General features: G+C 43.4%; 1 protein-coding gene and 1 long non-coding RNA gene across 3 annotated transcripts in view; one reads left to right on the top strand and one right to left on the bottom strand.

Annotated features, from left to right (window-relative positions):
* Positions 1 to 11628, top strand: part of LOC308481351 (myelin P2 protein-like) — a 215637-nt gene that overhangs the window by 108428 nt on the left and 95581 nt on the right. The gene's annotated exons all lie outside the window — the stretch shown is intronic.
* The window catches only part of LOC308481408, a 50953-nt gene that overhangs the window by 33515 nt on the left and 5810 nt on the right, over positions 1 to 11628 (bottom strand). The window lies entirely within an intron of this gene.

The following is an 11628-nucleotide window of genomic DNA, read 5'->3' as shown; positions in this document are numbered from 1 at the left end:
TTATTTAGGGTATTTTGAAAATACTGTATAGGCACAATTCTGCACCTTCAGAAAATTCGGTCACATGGAAGTGTTTGGTATTTGACCATACCCAAAAAATAATAATGGTGTGTTCTTTGGTTGCTTTTTTTTTTCCTTTTAAGGATCACAATATAAAGCTAAATTGATTTGTACAGTTTTCACAGCATTATACAGCTCAGTGGAAAAATATTTAGAGGAAGGAAATTGCATGGAATTGGAGAACTGCCAAACTCAGGTTCAAAATACTACCTGGCCTGGTAATCTCTGCCCCACAGTGTGTGCATGCATGAGAGTGTTTTGGCTTCTGCCAAGAGCAGGAGTGGGGAGCTGTTTTCTGCCAGAGGGTGGTAGTTTCCCTCTGGACAGTTCCCCTTCTGGGTGCCATGGGCCAGTGGTGGGTGGGGCCAGAAGCAAAAGTGGGAGGAGCAACAAATGTAAACACTGCTTTTCGTTCTGTTAGCTAACTTCTACACAGACACCTCTCTCTCTTCTCCATCCAGGCAAGCAAAAGGCATTACTGGTATTCAAGGACACATTCCAGCTAAGGAGAAACACTCAAGGAGGGTGTGAAGCAAGGCTGGTGAAGACGGTTGCCTTTGCAGAGTGTAATTTGTGGAGAGAATGTAGAGGGTCAGAGAGAGGGAGAGAGAAGCTTAGAGGGTCACATTTGACCCCTGGACCTCCTGATTTCCTCTGATAGCCTACAGGTAAAATACAGGAAATGGTTGGTACCTGAGATCTGAGCCTGTGTATATGCCCCTTGAAAAACTGCAAGCATACAGGGTTCAAGTGGTTCCCACTCTTCCCCCGATTCTGTTATAGTAGGGCAAATATCTTACTTGCACCTCCCTGTTTTAGGCTTCTTGTTCCCCCTCTGATCACTTGTGCTCACCTGGCCTTTCTATCCTCCTCTTTCTGTTAATTTGCTTTCCCTACACTTGTAAATTAGGACAAAGAAATGACGTTGTGTTTCTGAAAGACGAGGTTTGCTCAACTTCTTAAAAGTTCTTTATAAAGCTTGACAGTTGACTTTTATATATCAGCTTTAAACGACTGCAAAGTGTTACAGCAAACTCATTGTGCAATACGTAACTAAATAGGGCAAGAATTTTGGGGATTTGGCAAGCACACACTGACAAACCCCAGTGACTGGGTTTGGGGGCAAGAAAAAATAATGAACAACAAAGAGAAATTAGACTAGGTATTACAGCCATGAGGTCTGCTTTACAGAGAGCTGAGAGGGATCTTGCCATACAAAATGCTTTCATAAGATTTTCATTGACCTGTTATACATAATTATAATGGGTTATGGTGGATTCAAAACCTACCCCTATCCATACAAACAAACTACCTGCCAGTTGCCAATACCCCTTTTGGGGGAAGTTGAGAGGGTAGTGGCAGCACAACTGCTGGCACTCTTGAATAACACCAATGTTCCTGACCCTTTTCAATCTAGGTTTTGGAGACCAAATCGGCTCTGGACTGATAACTTTCATTGGGAGGGAGATGGAAAGGGGAGTTGATTCTCCCACACGGTGTCCTATTGGATCGGCTTTGAGAGCTGAGAGTGAACAGGGCAATGTGTTACACCTACATAGAGGAGCAATTGGGTGACTGATTGCCTTTTGACCCTCTGTGAGTTGCAGGACACCACTTTGTCCCCAATGCTATCCAATAGCTGTATGAAACTGCTGGGTTCGCAGCTTTGGAGCAGAGTGTGATCAGTATGCAGTTTACACAGCTCTATTCTCTGTAGCATCTGAAGCAAAAGGTGATGTGCAGATCCTGCACTAGTGCCTAAACTCAGTAATGAGCTGGATGACAGCCAAAAAGCTGAAGCTGAATCCCAGCAGGACAGAGACCCTGTGGGTGAGAGGTTCCCTGTTCCAGAAAATGGGTCAGTTGTCCTGTTTTGCATGAGGTTCAGGCCCTCTGAAAAAGCAAGTGTGTAGCTTGGAGGTACAGTGCTTAGAGACTTAAGAGTGACCTGCTGCCAGTCAATACTGAAAGAGTGCCATGTGAGTTTGTATAAAGCAGTTTCCAATACTCCTAACCAATGCCAGCTGTTGGGACACCTCCAGTTTTCTAGTAAACAGCATTGTGAAGACAAGGGACTGGTTCTGCTGCTCCACCACACTACTGAATCCGAGCTATTATCGCAATAGTATGTTTCTTGGATTAGCAGCGTCTCTGGAGGAATGGCAGAGGTCGAAGATTTCTTGGGAAACTTGTGACATTCATGTCAAACTGGCAAGGAAGATTTGGGAAAACACAGTAAAAGGTTCAAGTGCACAGTAACTATCCTTGCAATGACACTGGAGTCTTCAAACTCCAGTCTTTAAATAAATTGAATTTTCAAAAGTACAGAAATACGAATACAGCCCCACCCCCACCCCCCAGAAATGAGAAAGCAAAAGGTAAAGCTACAAAGCAAAGTAAAAAAATATTTATGAATCTGATCTTTCTACAGGTTCGTAGTTTACTGCTTATGACATTTATGGTTTCAATTTCCAACAAACCGTCTAGGATAAGGAACTACTCTCAACTCCACAAAAAGCAGTAGAAAATATGCTTGCTTCATGTGACAGCCCTTGAGATATTTGAAGATGGTTATCATCTCTCCTCCCAGTCTCCTCCTTTTCCAGACTAAACATACCCAAATCCCTCAGTATCATGCCGGGAGTTTTCAAAACACCTATCGGCCGAGGTAAACTTGATAAAATGAAACCATACTGAACAGAATGTTTTTGGGGAGCTTTGTACATAAGCAAGTGGACCCTTTGTGCCAGCTTCTCTGACATTCCTAAGAACTCCTGGATCCTCTGCTATTGCTTGAGGTTCTGGTGGCACCAGAGGTGCAATTATGCTTTAAAAATGCAAGAGATTTTTTTCTGGTTTGTAATGCCACCTATAGATAGCTTTTAGCATTGCTCCCCAGATCTGGGCAGATATGGAGAGTGTTAGTTAGGGATGGCTGAATATATCCATTTTGGTTTCTCATTTTTCCAATTTTAAGGTCAGTTCTCCACATTTCCACAGCAGTGGAAATGTATTGGTTTTTTAAGCCCTCCTGAAAATACATCAGCATTATACTCTGAATGTCTCCTCATATAACGTTGTTAGGGAATTTCCCCTAGTATACACATTTTTACATAGCAATTTCCCCATATAGCACAAATAGCAGACTTTAATATGCTGTTTTCATTAGTATATGTAGTTATATGCACACTGTACCCTAGTATATGCATTTTTTTGTACACAGGTCTTGGCTGGAGAACTGCAAAATTGTGAATTTTGTGTTTCAGTTTGCACCTTATTCTGGAACACTTGCATCAGGGAAGCTAGTATTTAAATATAAACTGAATTTAATTTATTTCCATCTGTAATGTTGCTCTGCCGTCCCAAAGCTTGTTCATTGAAGTGGCAACTTCAATAAATGTCTTTGTAAGCCCTTTCCCCAATACTGTTACATGCCCTGTCATTTCCCCATATCCATTGTTAACCATAGCTAACTTGGCCTCAATAACTTATATCAAAGTTCAGTAACTGTAGTTCAAATTCAGTGAGGCCTCTCGTGGTTTGCTCTTTCACTTTTGGCTTCATTGTGAAGGAAGTAAAAAACTTCAGTCTTTGAAGTGCCATAAATAAAGGGTCAGCTCTACACACTTTATAGACCTTTCAGGGTGCATAAATCTCTCCCCCCTCATTTGCCACCTGTTGAGATGGGTATCTTGCCATTGCTTACAACTAGCTTTTATTTCCATAGCCTTCAATGCATTATCTTTTAAAAGCATGTCTTCCTTTGGAACAGGCTGATGCTCATGCATGTTTATTCAGAAGGAAGTCCTACTGAGTCCTCTGGGATGTCTTAGAAGTGTGTATTTAGAACTGCAAACCCAAATAGTTTTAAATCCAAGTAATTTGACTTAACTGGGTAGAAAACTGAGCACATATTTTCTCAGTAAGATCTAATATTTTTTGAATGCAGCTGTGTAAACTCCTTCCTACTTACTGAGAAAACAAAGAATAATTTAAGAGGTCCAAGTTTAATATTTTGAAGATGCCCTGGTAATAATAAATGGGCCAAAGGATAGCATTTCATCACAAAGGACATCAAAGCCTTTGTTACAGTAATCTGAAGCGAAGCTATCAAGAGGACCACCTAGGATGTGTAGCCAGGCTTTCTTCCTGGGCATCTCCTTCTCATAAGGAGACAGGTAAGGCTTCCTGGAAACCAGGTATTATGAGGAACAGTTGGCAGAGCTCGGTGTGTTTTAGCTTGGAGGAGAATGGGAGATGCAATGCCTGTCTTCCAACATCTAAAGGGTGGTCATGTAGTTGGAGCAGACTTATTCTTGCTTGTCTCAGAGGACCAAATTAGACCCAATGAGTGGGAAATGCAAGGAAGCAAATATAGGCAAAGCATTAGTTCGAGTAAGAGCTGTTCAAAACCTGTAAGGAAGCAGATCTTATATTATCACTAGGAATCTGACATTTGAATCTAATAATCTGTCATGTGTTCAGTGCTTTACATGCAGTATCTAGCTGCGATCCTTACAACAATCCTGTAAGTCAGTATTACTATGCCCATAGTTCAGAGGCAGAGAGATACTGACTTGCCCAAGAGCACCTACTGAATTTGTGGCAGAGGCAAGGTTTGAGCGGAGGACGCCCTGATCCATAGCTCAGCCTCACTGCCACCATGCTAAACCTGCTCCTATCAGATTGGAAGGGCACCCAAGTGCCTCCCACATGCAGTGCAGAGGCATTTTTAATAACTGTTTTGAATGCACTAATAACAGGGATCACCAGCCATTATGATGTTGAAAGCATTCCACCCTTGATGTAGCCGGACTGGCAAGAAATGTCCCAGGGACCACATTTGGACTGATCTTGTCGCCAGTTGGCCCTGCTTCATGGACCTTCTTCATGACCCAATTGCATGTGAAATGTGCAATGTAAGGGAAAGTCTTTTCACTCAATGATAAGCGAGCTTGCAGAACAAGTATGGTCATAGTACGTGACTTGTTGCTGGGATTTGTGGACCTCTTATCTTGCCTTGTTTGTGCTCAGCTGTTACTCCCTAGGTTTCTAAACTGCAGGGAAGGGCCACCTGGGGAGTAAGAGGGATGGGTGCAAGGAGATTATTAGTGCCAGGATTTGGGGGTAACCTGCCATGGCAAGATGGATAGGTATTGCCCTCTCTCCATACTCCCCCAGGAGCAGGAGGCCATGTTTGCAAGCAATGGGTTGAGGAAGAAGCTTCTTGGCTATCTTAGAGATTCCTGCATTTGCAGGGGGTTGGACTAGATGAGCCTTGGAGTCCCTTCCAACTCTACAATTCTATGATGTAGACCTGGGTGATATATCCAGATATGTGGGGGCAGACCGCAACGACAGCCTCACTCAGCAGTGTATCGCTGGTGAAACCATCACCAATCTTGACAAGCAGAGCCAGGCCAGGGAGCCCCATGTCTCCTGCGTGCAAGTGGCAGAGGACTCAGGGCTGGATTCGCTGGCCAGCGGCGCCTGGCCAAGGGGCCTTGGGGCTTCCTCAAATGGGGGCAGGAGCAGGCCCAGACAGGCATATGGGCCACTTGGCCTAGGCCTCCGATTCCAAAGGGGGCCTCGGTCAGCATGCATTCCCTATGTATTTTTTTTAAAAAGCACTATTGTATATCTATATTTTCCATTTTGTCTTTATATGCAGATACGGTTCAAGCCTTGAAATAAAATTATTTGTCAGCATAACTTTTGTGAAAATTATTTATATACTTATTTATAAGACTTCAGTTATCCCCAGGGTAAAAAAAGGGGGGGCACATTATCTACCTGGCCCGGGCCTGTGCCTGGCTCTGCAAGGCCCTGGGCAGGAGCCTTTCTGCCTGCCCCCCGGCTGAGAAGCAGGCTGGAGCCAGCTGTATTGGCCACAGCCAGTGAGGCACTGGGGTAAAAATGCCTCAACTTGCAATATGAGAGCTGTGGCAATTTCACTCGGCATCTGGCCAGCTGGGGCCCATGCAGCTTTTTTCAACAATATGGTATATCCAGGAACACGTCCAAGCTACTGACCTGTTGTTTCAGGGGTGTTCACTCCCACTGAGAACAGTCTGTCTCTGTACCTTCTAGACTTGAGAACTCAGAGCACATTATACCTCTGTCCTCAAAGGATAAAGATTCAATTTATTGGTCAACAACCAGCCCTTCACCACTTCTAAGCACTGGTCCAGCACATGAATTGCCTCTCCTAATTAAGATAGAACCGGGGGGGGGGGGTACAATTTACACATAGGTGACACTTCATTCCAGCTTTCCTGATGAGAGCTCCTAGTGGTTTCAGAGGCATGTTAAATAGCACGGACGATGACAACACACATAGCAGACAGGTATTTAATTGATTGCCATTTCTACAAATGGATTCAAGTGCAGTGTCTACACTTCAAATGTCTACCATATTAACCATTGTGGCTTCTCTAAAGGAAACCTTGGAATTGTAGTGAAAGGCCTGAGATTTTTGTTTAATTTGATTTTTATTGTACTTCATGTGCATCCCTTTTCCTGAAATAATTTACAGGTTCCTAGGGCAGAAACCATGACTGTTGTACTGGTTCAGATTTAGGGTTCATCCACACTTCTTTTTGTCCCGTGTCTAGAAAGCATGGGTCTGAATGGTTTTGCCTTTGCTCCACCACTTTGCCCCAATTTAGCACTAAACAATGCACAGAAAACCCAATTGCCATTTGTGTCAATTCAGTGCTAAACCACAGGCTCCACCGGGGAGAAAGTGGCAGAGCAAACAGAGGTGTGGATAAGCCCTCAGTTTAAATTTGTACTTAACATAATGGAATAACCACCCTGTTATAATGATGTTAAGAGTGCATAATTTCTGTGCTCCATCTCCAGCATTGTAATTAGACCAGCCTTTCCTAATCTGGTGCCTTCCAGATGTTTTCAACTATAAATCCCATCATTCCTGACCATTAGTCATGTTTCCTGGGGCTGTAATCCAGCAGTATTTGCTGGATGTCAATACCAAGCTTTTAGCTACTGTGGATACTGTATGTTTTATGCTTTTAATGCACTGACTCCTATGTAAGTTGAATTACACTGTAAAGCACCCTGGAAGTTTTAATGAAGGGAGACATTTTTAAAAAGGTCTTAAATAAAACAGGTTCATTTGTTTTCATCAATGCACTTTGCTTTGTTTGTTTTGTTCTGAACGGTTTTTGGTTGCCACTATTTAACTCTAGCATTGCTGATCACTTTGTTTGGCACTGCATGCATGCTCAGTTCTCAGTCCAATTGGGAGCTGTGCAGACCTGGTTTCTGGTGCAGCAGTGGATGTACACCCCCCCCCCTTAATATGACAAGATATTGTGCGACTGGCAGCAGATCAGGACAACTGTGAGCACTGTGCTAAGGATAAAACACATTTTGATAGAGCCGAATGCCCTTGGGATTATGTTAACCAACCTTTATAATGTACATTTTATCTTGAGGAGAAGGTTTTGTTGCAATAGGTAAATCCCAAGTGGATTTACAGCAAGACGGCCTAGCACAGTCATGTCTTATATTTTGCGGTCTAAATATGCCTCTTGATTTTGAAGTCAATGGACTAATATTAGCACTCTGCTAGGAGCTATTTCACAGAACAAAGCATCAAAAAGGGAAGTTAGTGTGACTTGTAGTCCCTCTTGTCATGTGACAGTCATTGTGTGCACTTTGTAAAGAGTAATATGTTGCTGAACCAAAAGCCTGAAGGACACCAGCAACCCACGCAGAACCCTCAAGACAACGGAAGGGTGCAGTTAATAAGATTCATCAGTGCAATTTACCAGAGTGCTGTAGCCTTGCTCTGAGGCACTGTGGATAACTGCACTAATGGTTGATTATATTTACTGGAGTACCAGAAAAGGGGTCCAGGGCGGTTAGCAGTGGTGGACTATCAGCAGCTGTCTGAGGGATGGTGCCCTGCTGTCACCATATGAGATGCTGCTGCATATTATTCCTCCCACCAGAGGAGGTGCTCTTGAGATCAAGGAATCAGGGAGGCAGCCCTAGGGGAAAGTGTTGTAATGATGGACAGTGTCAATTGCTTATACTACTTGGGCAAATAAATATGTGGGCAAATAAATATGTGGGTCATAGCAAACAAAACATGTTGTTCTCAGTATCGTAATTGCCTTAGAATAATTGGGTCATGGAAGTGCCTAGAGGAGAATTAATCCTGAATAGTTCCCTAGCCCTGGATAAAGATATGAGGGTTGTTGAACCAAACAAGAATGATCACAGTGCTATTGAATTCAATGTACACACAAGAGGAAATTTTTCCAAGAAAGTGCAATACAGTGGTACCTCAGGTTACATACGCTTCAGGTTACAGACTCTGCTAACCCAGAAATAGTGCTTCAGGTTAAGAACTTTGCTTCAGGATGAGAACAGAAATCGTGCTCCGGTGGTGCGGCGGCAGCAGCAGGCCCCATTAGCTAAAGTTGTGCTTCAGGTTAAGAACAGTTTCAGGTTAAGCTCCGGAACGAATTAAGTACTTAACCCGAGGTACCACTGGGAAAGGAGTACGGCAAGGCTGTATATTGTCCCCCTGCTTATTTAACTTATATGCAGAATTCATCATGCGAAAGGCTGGGCTGGATGAATCCCAAGCTGGAATTAAGATCGCCGGAAGAAATATCAACAACCTCAGATATGCAAATGACACAACCTTGATGGCAGAAAGTGAGGAAGAATTAAAGAACCTTTTAATGAGGGTGAAAGAGGAGAGTGCAAAATATGGTCTGAAGCTCAACATCAAAAAAATGAAGATCATGGCCACTGGTCCCATCACCTCCTGGCAAATAGAAGGGGAAGAAATGGAGGCAGTGAGAGATTTTACTTTCTTGGGCTCCATGATCACTGCAGATGGTGACAGCAGTCATGAAATTAAAAGACATCTGCTCCTTGGGAGAAAGGCGATGGCAAACCTAGATAGCATCTTACAAAGTAGAGACATCACCTTACCAACAAAGGTCCATATAGTTAAAGCCATGGTTTTCGCAGTAGTGATGTATGGAAGTGAGAGCTGGACCATAAAGAAGGCTGATCGCCGAAGAATTGATGCTTTTGAATTATGGTGCTGGAGGAGACTCTTGAGAGTCCCATGGACTGCAAGAAGATCAAACCTATCCATTCTTAAGGAAATCAGCCCTGAGTGCTCACTGGAAGGACAGATCATGAAGCTGAGGCTCCAATACTTTGGCCACCTCATGAGAAGAGAAGACTCCCTGGAAAAGACCCTGATGCTGGGAAAGATGGAGGGCACAAGGAGAAGGGGACGACAGAAGACGAGATGGTTGGACAGTGTTCTCGAAGCTACAAACATGAGTCTGACCAAACTGCGGGAGGCAGTGGAAGACAGGAGTGCCTGGCGTGCTCTGGTCCATGGGGTCACGAAGAGTCGGACACGACTAAACGACTAAACAACAACCACTGTATTACTGATTTCAAAACAGGAAACTTCTCAATAATACAAGGAGCTGAAAATGGGAGTCAACAGGCTGAAATCTCTCAAAGAAGTTTGGAGTATTGGGTTTGTTTGTTTTAAAACAGATTAATAAAAGTTTGGCTAGAATATCACAGCTCAGGAAAGGTACCAATATGATACCATAGTAGTTAACGAGAAGAGTCATGGAAGCTATAAAAGGCAAGGAGTTTCCTTTAAAAACATCAAAGCCTTGCCCAAATGAGGTCTACACACACACACCATACATTTAAAGCACATTTAAAGCACATAGCTTTCTCCCAGAGAATCATGGGAAGTTTAATTTATGTAGGGTGCTGAGATTTGTAGCTCTGTGAGGGGTAAACTACAGTGTGACGGGAAGTACATAGAGACAAAACCCATGAACTTCACATATACTGATTAGTTTGCTAGCAATGGTGGTGATTTTCTAGAAAAGAAGTCTTGGAAGTTGTGATGGATTGCTCAAAGGAAATGTCAGTTCAGAGTATAGCAGTTAGGAAGAAGGCAATTCCGTGCTGTGGATCATTAGGAAGTTTATCCTAGTGCTTATTTGAAATATGCTTCCTTGCAATTTCCAGCCATTGGTTCTTATCTTGCCCTGGAGCAATGGAGAGCAGGCCTTCCATCTTCCATATGACATTCCTTCAGACATTTGAAGATCACTACCACTACCACTACCAGGACGCGGGTGGCGCTGTGGGTGAAACCACAGAGCCTAGGACTTGCCGATCAGAAGGTCGGTGGTTCGAATCCCCACGACGGGGTGAGCTCCCGTTCCTCGATCCCTGCTCCTGCCAACCTAGCAGTTCAAAAGCACGTAGAAGTGCAAGTAGATGAATAGGTACCGCTCCGGCTGGAAGGTAAACGGCGTTTCCGTGCACTGCTCTGGTTTCACCAGAAGCGGCTTAATCATGCCGGCCACATGACCACTGTATGGCGGCTCCCTCAGCCAATAAAGCGAGATGAGCACGGCAACCCCAGAGTCGGTCATGACTGGATCTAATGGTCAGGGGTCCCTTTACCTTTACCTTTTTACCATGTCCATCCACAACATTTTCTTCTCCAAGCTAAGAATACCTAGCTCTGCCCGTTTTCCTCACTGGGCTGCTGATTACATTTACAGTGAATCAAAAGTAGCTGTCGCAAGAATACCTTGTTTCTAATATTTTTGCCAGTTGAAACACAGCGTGGCTGTAAAGGAGTGATGCAATCTGTGAGATGAATGGTTGCCACATATAGCCAAGGCCTTTTCTTTCTGAATAGCTGCCTTGGTCCAGTCAAGTGAAGATGATTGCACATCCAGAAGATTCTGAAGAAGCCTGACTAATTTCCATTGAGTCATTAGGGCAGGGCAAGGAACAAAGCTCTGATGCAAGTTTATTGTAGCTTTGAACCCTGCAATTCCCCCTCTCCCCTTTTAGCGTCTTTTAAAGAAAACATTCCCAGTTGCCTTTTATCACATTAGCAAACTACTTTCTGTGACTACAGGTGAAACTGTAGGTGACAATAGCAGTTCAAGAGAAAAGCAAGAGTGATCCCTAATCTGGAGTTTATTGCACTTTGTAGTGTTTTGTAAATTAACATAAAATACCAGAAAGTTTATGTTCACCTTGTTGGTAAGAGTGACCCAGAAATTACAGGAAAAGCACAGCACAAGTGTAGCAGGCACAGGATCCAACCACGAATCTCTAGAACTCTGTGGAATTTTCTCAAAGCAACAATAGTACTTCTTCCTTTTGCATTTTTAATCTCTACTCCCTTTGGAACAATTAGAAGGAACCACATGCCTGTTACTTTACTTCACCAATGGTGGAGCAAGGCAGAGGTGCTTATAAAAACATATAGTTTCAGCAAAACAATCCGATCTGGATTCATAATTGCACAGCAGCTGGCAGCAGCAGTGAAATATACTCAGAGTCGCAAAGTGATTTCATGCTCTTTATTCAGCTCATAGTGGTGAGGAGGAATGAATGAATGTCCCCTCACAGTATCTGCTTTATATACATTATTTACACAATGGGCTGCACATGATTGGCTAATTCTGGAATTCTACTGTAAGCCAATCAGGTTGTGGATTCACTTCTATCTGG

The sequence above is a fragment of the Podarcis pityusensis genome (assembly GCF_964106645.2).
Source record: "Podarcis pityusensis genome assembly, chromosome: 7".
Lineage (NCBI taxonomy): Eukaryota > Metazoa > Chordata > Lepidosauria > Squamata > Lacertidae > Podarcis > Podarcis pityusensis.
This window is presented reverse-complemented; position numbering and strand designations above follow the sequence as displayed.